The 13,445-nt window shown below is 37.5% G+C and overlaps 1 long non-coding RNA gene across 2 annotated transcripts in view; it reads left to right on the top strand.

Annotated features, from left to right (window-relative positions):
- Nucleotides 1-12,787, top strand: part of LOC136828084 (uncharacterized) — a 102,114-nt gene extending 89,327 nt beyond the window's left edge. For both annotated transcript variants that reach the window (XR_010849905.1, XR_010849900.1), the window contains exons 7-9: nt 7,327-7,414; nt 9,982-10,134; nt 11,740-12,787. This is a non-coding gene — a long non-coding RNA (uncharacterized lncRNA). The remainder of the gene's footprint in view (nt 1-7,326; nt 7,415-9,981; nt 10,135-11,739) is intronic.
- Nucleotides 12,788-13,445: the final 658 nt, after the last annotated feature.

The raw sequence follows: 13,445 nt of genomic DNA, 5'->3' as shown, positions 1-13,445 counted from the left end.
GTTCAGAAGCACCAATATGCAGCAAGATCCTCTTTTCCTGCTGACAGAGTTCAGAAGCACCAGTATGCAGCAAGACCCTTTTTTCCTGCTGAGAGAGTTCAGAAGCACCAATATGCAGTAAGACGCTCTTTTCCTAGTGATAGAGTTCAGAAGCACCAATATGCAGCAAGATCCTCATTTCCTGCTGAGAGAGTTCAGAAGCACCAATATGCAGCAAGATCCTCTTTTCCTGCTGAGAGAGTTCAGAAGCACCAATATGCAGCAAGATCCTCTTTTCCTGCTGAGAGAGTTCAGAAGCACCAATATGCAGCAAGATCCTCTTTTCCTGCTGAGAGAGTTCAGAAGCACCAATATGCAGCAAGATCCTTTTCCTGCTGAGAGAGTTCAGAAGCACCAATATGCAGCAAGATCCTCTTTTCCTGCTGAGAAGCACCAATATGCAGCAAGATCCTCTTTTCCTGCTGACAGAGTTCAGAAGCACCCATATGCAGCAAGACCCTTTTTCCTGCTGAGAAAGTTCAGAAGCACCAATATGCAGTAAGATGCTCTTTTCCTAGTGATAGAGTTCAAAGCACCAATATGCAGCAAGATCCTCATTTCCTGCTGAGAGAGTTCAGAAGCACCAATATGCAGCAAGATCCTCTTTTCCTGCTGAGAGAGTTCAGAAGCACCAATATGCAGCAAGATCCTCATTTCCTGCTGAGAGAGTTCAAGACCAATCAGCAAGATCCTCTTTTCCTGCTGAGAGAGTTCAGAAGGCACCAGCAAGATCCTCTTTTCCTGCTGAGAGAGTTCAGAAGCACCAATATGCAGCAAGATCCTCTTTTCCTGCTGAGAGAGTTCAGAAGCACCAATATGCAGCAAGATCCTCTTTTCCTGCTGAGAGAGTTCAGAAGCACCAATATGCAGCAAGACCCTCTTTTCCTGCTGAGAAAGTTCAGAAGCACCAATATGCAGTAAGACGCTCTTTTCCTAGTGAGAGAGTTCAGAAGCACCAATATGCAGCAAGATCCTCATTTCCTGCTGAGAGAGTTCAGAAGCACCAATATGCAGCAAGATCCTCTTTTCCTGCTGAGAGTTCAGAAGCAAATATGCAGCAAGATCCTCTTTTCCTGCTGAGAGAGTTCAGAAGCACCAATATGCAGCAAGATCCTCTTTTCCTGCTGAGAGAGTTCAGAAGCACCTATATGCAGCAAGATCCTCTTTTCCTGCTGAGAGAGTTCAGAAGCACCAATATGCAGCAAGATCCTCTTTTCCTGCTGACAGAGTTCAGAAGCACCAATATGCAGCAAGATCTTCTTTTCCTGCTGACAGAGTTCAGAAGCACCATTATGCAGCAAGATCCTCTTTTCCTGCTGACAGAGTTCAGAAGCACCAATATGCAGCAAGATCCTCTTTTCCTGCTGAGAGAGTTCAGAGGCACCAATATGCAGCAAGATCCTCTTTTCCTGCTGAGAGAGTTCAGAGGCACCAATATGCAGCAAGATCCTCTTTTCCTGCTGAGAGAGTTCAGAAGCACCAATATGCAGCAAGATCCTCTTTTCCTGCTGAGAGAGTTCAGAAGCACCTATATGCAGCAAGATCCTCTTTTCCTGTTTCAGAAGCACCAATATGCAGCAAGATCCTCTTTTCCTGCTGAGAAAGTTCAGAAGCACCAATATGCAGTAAGACGCTCTTTTCCTAGTGATAGAGTTCAGAAGCACCAATATGCAGCAAGATCCTCTTTTCCTGCTGAAGAGTTCAGAAGCACCAATATGCAAAGATTGTTTTCCTGCTGAGAGCAGAAGCACCAATATGCAGCAAGATCCTCTTTTCCTGCTGAGAGAGTTCAGAAGCACCAATATGCAGCAAGATCCTCTTTTCCTGCTGAGAGAGAGAGAGAGAGAGCAGCCAGATTCGCTGAACAGCAGAAGCACCAACACGCAGCAAATGTGCCTCGCTGTCGAACTCCTCCAAAGTTCCAGAGGCCCTTTATTCCTCCTCACACCATTGGACTGAGGACGTCGGGCAATCGGAACTTCAGAATTTCACAATTCATCCCGTACTTTAATATTTTGCTTAATGTTCATTATTTATTAATTTGTTATTCTGTTACTTCTTTCAGTTGAATACCATAAAGTTGTTTGGAAGCTTGAGTTTCAAGTCAAGTCAGTGGCCCCTTTTGTCGGCTTGTTCCATATGAACAGGGTTCATCTCTCTCTCTCTCTCTCTCTGAAGACATTATTATTATTATTATTATTATTATTATTATTATTATTATTATTATTATTATTATTATTATTCAGAAGATGACGAACCCCACAAAAGGGGTCATTGACTTGAAATCTCGAAGCTTCATGGCGTTATCATTAAATATAAAAACAGATAAATTAACAAAGAGATAAATAAATAAATAAAAATGGAAGTAAATGATTATAATACAAGGAAAATTGTAGTGGAGGAGTATTACATAGCATCTTCGCTGACACTTCAGGAGAGAAAGAAAGAAATACACAGTATTTCCAAAGTAGAATTTACCATAGTCATTTGACGAATTGGTGTAATTTGCGGTAATTGTGGCTTATGAGCACATGAGCTTATCAGCATGATTAATAATCTATCCATGGAAAGGAAATTTAGGTCTTACTTTCCTATAGTAAAAGGGCCAAAATCAATACATTGTGGAATTTAAAATGGCAAAGTAACACACACACACACACACACACACACACACACACACACACACACACACACACACACACACACACATATATATATATATATATATATATATATATATATATATATATATATATATATATATATATATAATATCACTGGTCATGAACGGTTTGTGACCTAGCCTACAACCATAGGCCTAATTTAGACTGCATGTGCATACACATATACACACACACACTCTCTGTCTCTCTCTCTCTCTGGTCTTTTTCGATGATGATATTAAGGAGAAAGAGAGAGCGAGAGAAGAAACAAGAATCACCACTTCTTTGGGCAAAAATTATCACTTGTAAGAAAAATAGAAAAAAGCAGTTATATATATATATATATATATATATATATATATATATATATATATATATATATATATATATATACTGTATATATAATATATTTTATTAAAAATTTTATTTGTATTTATCGTTGAAATTCAGTCGCTATTTTACCCAATATGCTGCTTCCCTAAAGCTGTGGTTAAGTATACCTTAGTTTTACCAGACCACCGAGCTGGTTAACAGCTCTCGTATGGCTGGCCCGAAGGAAAAGCTGTGGTGTCTGTTTCAAATCATTCATATGCAAAGCCATGATAATATATCACATTAAAACAGTGATATATGTAAGATGCTCTTTACGTACGCGAGTGCGCTCTTATTACACACGTGCGCACTTTGAATAAAGGGCTTCAAGTGGCTAACTGGCAACCCCAGCACTATTTGTCCTTTGGCAGACGAACCAGGTACTAAGAAGTTGTCAGATGTCGCCAGGCGCGAGTGACTTTTGTTTCATATTTCTCGTGTTTAGCCGTGAAAATAACGTACTGACGGCAAGACACGGTTATTGCGAGTCACTGAATGACTGGTATTTGATAATATGGGTTCATAATTGACAAGTCTAGCCTGCTTAAGACGTATTCGTTGGTGGCGGTTTTCGTGAGGGCTGGCGGAGGAACTTTGACGTCCTCTGTTCAGAAACGGTCCTTTTTATGTCGCGATTTTTTTTTTTTTTTTTTTTTTTTATCCCAAGCAGTGTTGCTACTTAGGACAGTTATTTTGGTTAGCCTAATTTTCTTGGCTCATTTGGTCCTGTGACCTTACCCCCCCCCCCAACAAATTATTTAAGTTTTTAGAAATGTCGAGAACTTATTAGCCGAGGTGTCCCACAGAATTTAAATTTTTTTTCTGTAAATTTATTTACAAGCAATGTAGAATGAATTTAAGTCTTGATTTTCCAGTAATTATAAAAAATAAAATCATGTCGTTATCATCTGTGAGATTAAAAGTGACGGTTTAAAACTCCAAATTTATTACTGTTGCTGTTGTTTGTTTAATAAAAGGCTGTTTTTGCTTGACAGTTTTAACCTAACCTTTTGGGTGTATGTAACTGTAGGTATGAGGCCACACCAACTGTGTGACATGTCAGTGCTGTCATATTCAGGGTGTTGAGCTGTGGAAATAGCCGTGGACTTCCTTTTAACAACAATTTTGCTCTTTAAAATGTGTATAAATACTGGTACTCTTAATTTAGGCTAGCCTAATTAGAAATTGAAGTTACTCCCTAAGCTAACTCTTAAATCGGGCTAGCCTAATTAGAAATTGAAGTTACTCCCTAAGCTAACTCTTAAATCGGGCTAGCCTAATTAGAAATTGAAGTTACTCCCTAAGCTAACGCTTAAATCAGGCTAGCCTAATTAGAAATTGAAGTCGCTACCTAACCTAACTCTTAAATCAGGCCAGGCTAATTTGAAATTGAAGTCACTACCTAACCTAGCTCTGAAATCAGGCTAGCCTAATTAGAAATTGAAGTTAGTGCCTAACCTAACTCTTAAATCAGGCTAGCCTAATTAGAAATTGAAGTCACTACTTAACCTAACTCTTAAATCAGGCTAGCCTAATTAGAAATTGAAGTCACTACTTAACCTAACTCTTAAATCAGGCTAGTCTAATTAGAAATTGAAGTCATTACTTAACCTAACTCTTAAATCAGGCTAGCCTAATTAGAAATGGAAGTTACTACCTAACCTAACTCTTAAATCAGGCTGGCCTAATTAGAAATTGAAGTCACTACTTATCCTAACCCATGTATCACTGATTTTCTCAAGGTCCGCAGCACTACTGATTTCATATCCTTTTATAGTTTAGTGAAATCGTGGTCTTTGCCAACACATTTGAATAACAGTTGATTGTAGAAACTGTATTGCTAAATTCTTACATGTTTTTTGTATGGGGATTTAACTACAGTGGAAAACCCCGCCCATTCGTGGTTCTGGATTTGCGGATTTCTTTGTGGAGCATATACTGTATACGGTCGTCCATTGCCTCACCATATTGCGGTTCACTTATCGCAGTCACTGCATCGCGGATTTTTCAATTTAATATATTAAATTTGTTATGCATTTTGTATTTTTCACTCTCTTGCAGGATCATGTGGTATTTATTATTTTTATTTTTGTGGTTAAATAAGTATTTTCTAGTCTAAAATGTGTATTTTCTTATTTACTAAGATATTAATGTAAACAGCAAAAAATATATGAAATGCTAAATTAAAATCCCATGAAACATAAAATCACAAAACAGCTTACCAGTGTACATCTCTCTCTCTCTCTTTTAGTGAAAAAGCAGCATTTCAATAAAACTATTTCACTTACAGAATAAACTATACTGATCTATTATTATCGTAGTATATGTAACTGTATTTGCTGTAGGTACGTTTGCCATATATTCTCTTTCTCTGATTTACTGAACCGTGCTTCATTACAAGTTTAGTAGTTGACTCTATGATTATCACGTATAACAGTGCACAAGAGAATATTTTATCTCAGTTGATGTTTCATCTCTAATCACCGTAAAAATATTTAAAATCCAAATTTCATATGTAAGCAACTCAAGGGTACTGTATTCTCTCTCATCCCCAGCTTGTCAAGTTTCCTTTAAATCTTTAGCTGAGAATCCCAAAGGGAAATCGGCCTGCAGAGAGGGACAACCTATAGGAAAAGTTGAGAGAGGAATAAATATGAGGGAACGGGAAATAAAATTCCTACACCTGGTTTTCAGGAGCTGTCAGCAGAGAGCAGGAATGAATTTGCTCCTCATTTAAACACTTGGAGGTTGGAAGATTCCACAGCCACTCTAGGCAAACTATTCCACATTTTAGTTGTAGCCAAGACAAAACTCCTTGCAAACTGAATGGTATTACATCTGATGCTAGAAATTGATGCACTGTTTGCAGCATCAGCCAACCTAGTGTTAGGAGCAAAAACGGCTAGGTCAGGTCAAGAAGAGTGCAAAGGATGTTTGTTGTTGTTGTACACTTTGGACTGCTGTTATTAACAGTAATCTTGACCTAACAGATACCTTATGGAAAGTGACTGCAGATTATTAATGGAACTGTTGTTTAGCCATGGCTTTAGTTATGTCCTCTCAACTTGCACTAGGCTGGCCAGACATTGACTTCGCTGTCAATTCAGGTGCCCCTTCAGAGGCTGTCGAGTGTAATAGGTACAGTAATTTGGCCTTTTTAAGTGATTTATATAATTGCTCTTAGAATTAGGGTCCCTCCTTTAGCCATGAATGCTGATGACCATAGTCACTGCATGTTATACTTTCTACATGAACATATTGTATCTGTTCAGCCCTTCATACTGTGCTCATAGGGAGTATTATTGATGTTATTATAATTGTTTTATTAAAGATGATGGTTGCTTCAGCAGAATTTAATTTGTAATGTAAGCTTTAAGTTTTTGTGATGAATGCCTCGTACGTTGTAGACAGGTAACCTACATCCATGTAGGTTTTCATTTTTTACAACTGAACAGTGAATGTATAAACGGGAAATATACAGTTTGGCACCAACATTTATTTGCTGTGGCAGGAACCCACATTAGTACTGTACTTTTTAAGCAGGTATTAAACTAAATGGGAGGCCTGTGCACAATTATAATTGTCTCTCATGTCAGCTGTACTTCTGCTATTAAGGCTATGAACTAATAGGGGTGGAAGTCACTTTTGGAACTACTGTTTTTATTGATCAGGTAGATAGTAGAGGTGGGTAATGCTGTCAGTGCACCTCACACAGTGCACTATAGGCATTACCTGAGGTTCTTTGCAGCTCCTTTGTCCCCCCTGGCTGCAGGTCCTTTCATTCCTTTTACTGTACCTACGTCCATATTTTCTCTCTTCCATCCTATTTTCCATCGTCTCCTGACAATTGTTTCATAGGGCAACTGTGAGGTTTTCCCTCGTGTTACACCTTTAACCCTTTTTACTCTCAAATTTTCAGCACTGAATGACCTCATAGGTCCCGGCACTTGGTCTTTGGACTAAATTCTGTATTCCATTCCATTCTGTATGTCTTACCAGCATGTGGAGCGAGAGTGGTTTTCATTCATAGTGTTGGGAAGTAGTCTCTTGTATGATTCACCAGTTATCATTTGAATTTTATATTGGTTTTCATGAATGTTTTTGGTATTTATACACCATTGCTTGCATGGGATTTAGATTTGTATTAAAAAGCTAGTTGAATCTGAACTTCCTTTGTTACTTGGTAGTTGATTGCTCAAATTTGCATCTCAATTTTAAGTTACCTAAAAGTTTCATTGTGTTTTAATTTCAGGTGACTCCCAATGTGGTGGCAGGAGACATTTTAGCAGCTGGTGCTGTGGAATACATGGATGACATATTTCCACACAGAGGTCCATAAGGTAAGTTTGGATTCCTTGTCTGTAGTGCATTCTTGGCAATGGGTGTCCTTTTGTTGCTGAATTTAGTGGCTGCACAGGTATTCAGAATAATTCAATGTAATGTCTGTGAACTAACTTCTGAAGGTCAGTATTATTGAGGCTGTAAGGGGAAGAGTTTATTGTAGAAGGTATACAGAGATTTTGTTGTACATTGGATTATTTAATGGCATTCTACCAGTTTAATTCTTATTGGAAAGCTTCAGTTAATGGGCAGTTTATCCTTAGGGAAGTAGACCTGTATTTAGTGACATTCTATATACCTCAGTATTTTCAAGATACTAAGTGTTTATTAATGACAAAACAGCCAAAAGATGTGGCAGTTCATATGACAAAGTGTATCAATCAAGAACTCCATCATAGTAGCCTAGCCTACCAAAACTGTGTGTTCATGATCAGGTAGCCTAATTGCTATCATCATATACACAAGTCATCCAAAAGAACTTTAATGTCTGTTTTGTGTAACTACAATATACAGTGAATGCTATACAGTATATGTAAAATATAACAAGAAATTAAAAACGTAATTACCTGATGAGCTGTTTTATATGCAAGAGCCCATGTTCGCATAACGCCAGATTAATCATAAACAACAAGATAATAACCTCTCTATCTTTAATGCATACAGCGATGCACATGTGTGAGGCTTCCATTCATCACATTTGCTAGACTTCCCTTTTATTTACATGATCGAAGGCTGCTTTTTATACAGTAGAGGCATATCATTACCAAATTGTAAGTCCCGTACTGTAACTAGTATAAAATCTCTTTCGGAATACAGATTGAAAAACACACACACACAGTAAATAGTAATGGAATAGTACAGTGAAACTTGGATTGTACTGCACAATGTCCATCTGTCTTTTTCACGTCTCTGAGTATATGACTTGGGAAAGTAACTTTCATACCTTATGGAGATCTGTGCATAGGCCTACTTACTTAATGGCATGTTTCCCACATGGAAAGTGGGACACAGTACGATCTTAGGCCTTGTTATCCATGTGCACAAGTGACTTTATTGGAACTCTTGCCACTAGTGTGATTTAGTAGACAGATGCTATTGCGCTGAGGGAGTTGCAATTAAGACCTCTGGCAAACAGGGGAAGTGCAAATGATTAAGGTGATACTGTTATAAAATACTGGTACTCTATTATGGGAATGTCTATGGATGTTGGTGAGGAATGGAATATTTAAAATTTAGGCCAAAGGCCAAGTCCTAGGACCTGTGATGAGGTCATTTAACACCAGAAGGAAGCTTTAGAGTAAGAAGGTTTGAAAGGTGTAACAGAAGGACAACCTCACAGTTGCACAATGGAACTACTGTTAGGAGAGGGTGGGAGTTCCTTGTTGGGTGAGTCGGTAGAGTTGTTGGCTAGCACTCACTAGGCCCAAGTTCGAGTCACCGGCCAGCTAATAAAGAATCAGAGGAATTTATTTCTGGCGATAGAAATTCATTTCTCGCTATAATGTGGTTCGGATTCCACGATAAGCTGCAGGTCCCGTTGCTAAGTAACCAATTGGTTCTTAGCCACGTAAAATAAGCCTAATCCTTCGGGCCAGCCCTAGGAGAGCTGTTAATCAGCTCAGTGGTTTGATAAAACTAAGATATACTTTAGGAGAGGATGGAAAGTAAAATGGAAGAATGAGAACATGAACAGAGGCACAGTAAAAGGATTGAAAGGGGTTGCAAAGAACCTTAAGTAATGTCTCAAGCGCACTGCATGAGGTGCACTGATGCCACTATCCCCCCTATGAAGGATGTTGGTAAGGAAGAGATCGAAGTTCTCAGACCTTGTGAAAAACAACTTAAATGTCATGCAGTACCATTCACAGACTTATGACACTATCCCTAAAATTTATTTATAGAGGACCACTCGGGCCTGTTATTTGCATAGTAAGAAATTCTCGTATTTTATAATTTGCTCTAATTTTTATCTATTGTTGATTTAATTTGTTTTTCTTCTAATAACTGATGTTCTTTGAAAGCTTGAATTGTAAGTCAATGGCCTTTGTGTGCTTGTTCCATATGGATAGGGTCCATTTTCTGATAATAATAATAATAATAATAATAATAATAATAATAATAATAATAATAATAATAATAATAATCTATTCAAGGTACCTGTATATCACTGGATCCCATTTCTTAAAACGTATTTCCAAACGTATTTGCACAAAATGGATGTGCTTAACTTTCAAGTGCTGTGAAGCTCTACTGTCTACTTGATAAGACAGATTTGTGAACTTTCCATATTCATGGTTTGTGTGTGTTGGTTTGCCAAAGTCCAGCAGGGACAAATAAGTGTGTTTATATCAGGTACAGTAAGTTTTTCCTGGTTCTGTAATAAACAGGTACAGTAAGTTTTTCCTGGTTCTGTAATAAACAGGTACAGTAAGTTTTTCCTGGTTCTGTAATAAACAGGTACAGTAAGTTTTTCCTGGTTCTGTAATAAACAGGTACAGTAAGTTTTTCCTGGTTCTGTATGTGTATTGCAGTATAATGACGAAAGCTTATTTGTCTCTCTGGCCAGGACACAGGATAAGATGCTGTGACAGAAATATTTAAGAGGAGATGCATCAAGGTAACCGACCCCTTAACTTGATAGCAGTGGGCGGACCTTGGCCCCGCTACAGAGCTGCACTGGAGACGAAGGGTCATGCGGCATTTCAGCCCGATTTGTCAGGTCAGTGTGACTGGGATTTCTTGCATGGAAATGACACATGCGATGCTCAGTGGATTTTTTGTTGTAAAGATACCGTACAGGTTTACGATCTCTTATCCGTAATTCCAAAAACCAAAAAGTTTAAAAAATCAAAACATTTCTGTGGAAGGAAATAATCATTTGCAAAAGTCAAACAGTACAACTGTATTTATAATAATGATGTAAATAAAAATTAGTTATTGTCATTGTGCGTCATTTGCACTTGATACTGTTTACATTCTCGAAATCTCAGCCGAGTGCGTACTACCTTTCACCTTCATTGCCAGTAGTTGCTGGAAGAAACGTAATTCGGAGATGCTGTACTTTTTCTTGTAAATGAAAAAGTTGGGCTTAAAACATGCAGGTTACGTCATTTTAAAAGCAGTTTGTGTGATTTTGCCAGTACTGGGCATTGCTATCACTTATTCCAAAACGTTTTTGTTATTTATGTAGCTTTAATATAGTGGAATTCCTTCTTAAGACCTCCTGCACTGCACGAGGTGAATAAAAAGGTATTTTATTTTTACACGTGGAAGCCACCGTAGAGAATTGTTAAGTTTTAATAACTTGACATCTTTTAATGCAACTTGAACGATTGATGATTATGGTAAATGATGTCAGCAGTCGGCTGTTTCTCGATTCAGTTGTTTATGTCAGAGAGAGAGAGAGATAATAATTTTATTAAAACATGTTTTACTGTATCCACTTATATTGTATGTATTATTTTCGTATTACTATCGTATTACAAAATATGAGCAAGCTATCATGCGCCATTTGCATTCTGGTTTTTATTGTTCTAAATTCACTAGCAGATTGCATTTTAATGGTATGACTGTCTTTTTTAGTTGCTGAAAGAAACCTAATTCAGAGATAAGTTTCTTACATGAATTATCAAAGCTGGATTTTAAAGGATGTACTATATAAAGGCAGTAAATTCAATGAAATGAACATAGCTTCCCAAAGGTACAACTCTTCTCATCCTTTCCTTTGGTCACTTCACTATTGGTTGTCAAAACTATTACTACTTCAAGGTTTCTCTTTTTTGAATTTTCAGCAAAATTTTAATAAAGTGTTCTTCAGGAGAACCTTTTGAGAGTCTGTAAACTGAACTCCCTGGTGTTGTCAGATTATTTTAATGATGACAATAATAGGAGTCAAGGATGGTGAGGACTTAATATAACATTAGTTTCAGAGAACAGAAGTCACTGGGAATGAATAATTAAGTAGCCTCATTCTTGTGAACGTTATTAACCTGATGTCATACCGTTTGGTCAAGCAGTATAGAAATGTGTGATGAAAGTTGCAGTTGGAGGAGCAGAGGACATGAAAGGTTATAAATAGAACCAAATGGTCTGGTTGAACTACCTTATAATTGTTGCAGTACTAGCACTAATGACAGTTAATCATCTTGCATATATGAGAAGGGTAGTATGAGAATTGGGAATATACTTCAGTTAGCATAGCAATTAAGAATTAATATTGGATGACGTTTATGTAAAGTTATCATTTAAGGTTTTCAGAAACTGATTTGGAGTATGGTGTGAAAATGACTCTTGTATCTGATACTAAATTATGACTATATTCCAGGTGGTAGGGTTTCAGTGCAACAAAATTCTACAAGCAAATATGTTTAACATCTGAAGACGGATCCCTCAGAGGTTTTCCACTGCTTGAGTTTTTGTGTTTTGTTTTTGAGAGATTTTCTTTTGTCTGTCTGTCTCCACTAAGCAATTGTGTTCAAGTCTGCATTCTTATGAATTGTAAACCCATTAATTTTATTTGTGCGTTAGTATCAGTGTTGGTCTAGAAACAGGCCAGTTGAGCAGATGAGGTGACTAGCCAAGTGATGTTAAAAGTGGGTGTGCTTGTGTGGCCTCCACTTGTGGAGTCTGTCTCAGAGGGTTTAACCATGTTTTTAAGAGAGGATGTTAATTTAAAGCTCAGGCACAAGTGAGGATGATAAGTTTTTGTCCATGAAAAATTGGTATTTTTAAAAAGCATTTTTAGAGCAGCCATATTTTATAATAATTCATATGTATGACATTGTACTGTAATGGCACTTTGACTCAACATATTTGTGAATGAATCTCTTCATTGATTAACTGAGGAAATGTTTTTGTTGGAACTCTTAGCCCACAGTAAAAAATTTATTAGATGTTTGCTCTGACATCCTTTGTCCCTTGCACATTTGTTCATTATCATCAAAACCTGTGTTGAATGAAACTTGATGTGATATTTATGTTTGCACTGTGTTCATATTGTTAAGTATTTAGGTATACAAAGGTTAGGATATTTATTGCCATCCTGGCTCGAGTGTCCTAGGGCGAATCTTTTATACTCACTTGAACTAGAAAGCATACACTGATCTGCTGATGACTGCTCTGTGCAGTTTCATTCATAAATGAAGGTTGGTTAAGATAGAACAAATATGGCCTTTCTGACAGCATAGGTCATCAGAGAGGTTTAACCATGTTTTTAAGAGATGATGATAATTGAAAGCTCTTATTCGTACATAATTTAGGTATTATTTGTGATCGGAAAGTTCTGAAGATGTTAAGTTTGTTTTCATGAAACTGTGACAAGTATGATTTTCAGAGTAAATTGGTGTTTTTAAAATGCATTTTCAGAGCTGCCATATATTTTATAAATATTCATGAGTATTACATTGTAATGGCTAAAAGGGTATAAGTAATTACTTCATTGAATAGCTGAGGAAATGTGGTAAACATTTTAATTGTCAGCCATTATGCAATGAAATTAAACATACATCATGGTCATGGGCACAGTTATAAAAATAAGGTAACGAGGCAGGTGAATTAGTAATGTACACTCGGCAAGGAAAGTGAGGATACAGTTTTTAAAATCTTCGGACATATATTGCTCAATAATGCGACATCTGGCAACTTTAGAAAGGGGAGGAGCTTCAATCTTATTGTGTTTGTTTTTTGCTTGACCTCCTGTAACTTTCCATCGTATTCTACGGTTCTGAAATCATTTCCCTTTTGACGATTAAAATGGTTTAACATTCTCATTTGTGGCACAGAAAAATTGGAAGACATCTGGGAAAGCACTAGAGAGAGGTATACACAAAGCTTTTCCCCACCTCAGCAATCAGCTGTCAGCTCAGAAAACAACAGCCCTTTGGGTCAGCTTCAAAGTTGGCAACCGATTAGCTGTATATACCTCCAGCTGGGGCATTCCCTCTGGGGCACTGCAATGCTGACCCCAAGGAGTCCTTTATTTTATGCTTTTCCATTTCTTATATCTACACAGTTAAAATATATGAGGACTTC

This window comes from Macrobrachium rosenbergii, chromosome 3 (assembly GCF_040412425.1).
Source record: "Macrobrachium rosenbergii isolate ZJJX-2024 chromosome 3, ASM4041242v1, whole genome shotgun sequence".
Taxonomy (NCBI): Eukaryota; Metazoa; Arthropoda; class Malacostraca; order Decapoda; family Palaemonidae; genus Macrobrachium; species Macrobrachium rosenbergii.
Note: the sequence above shows the minus strand (reverse complement) of the source record. Positions and strands in the feature narration are given on the sequence as shown.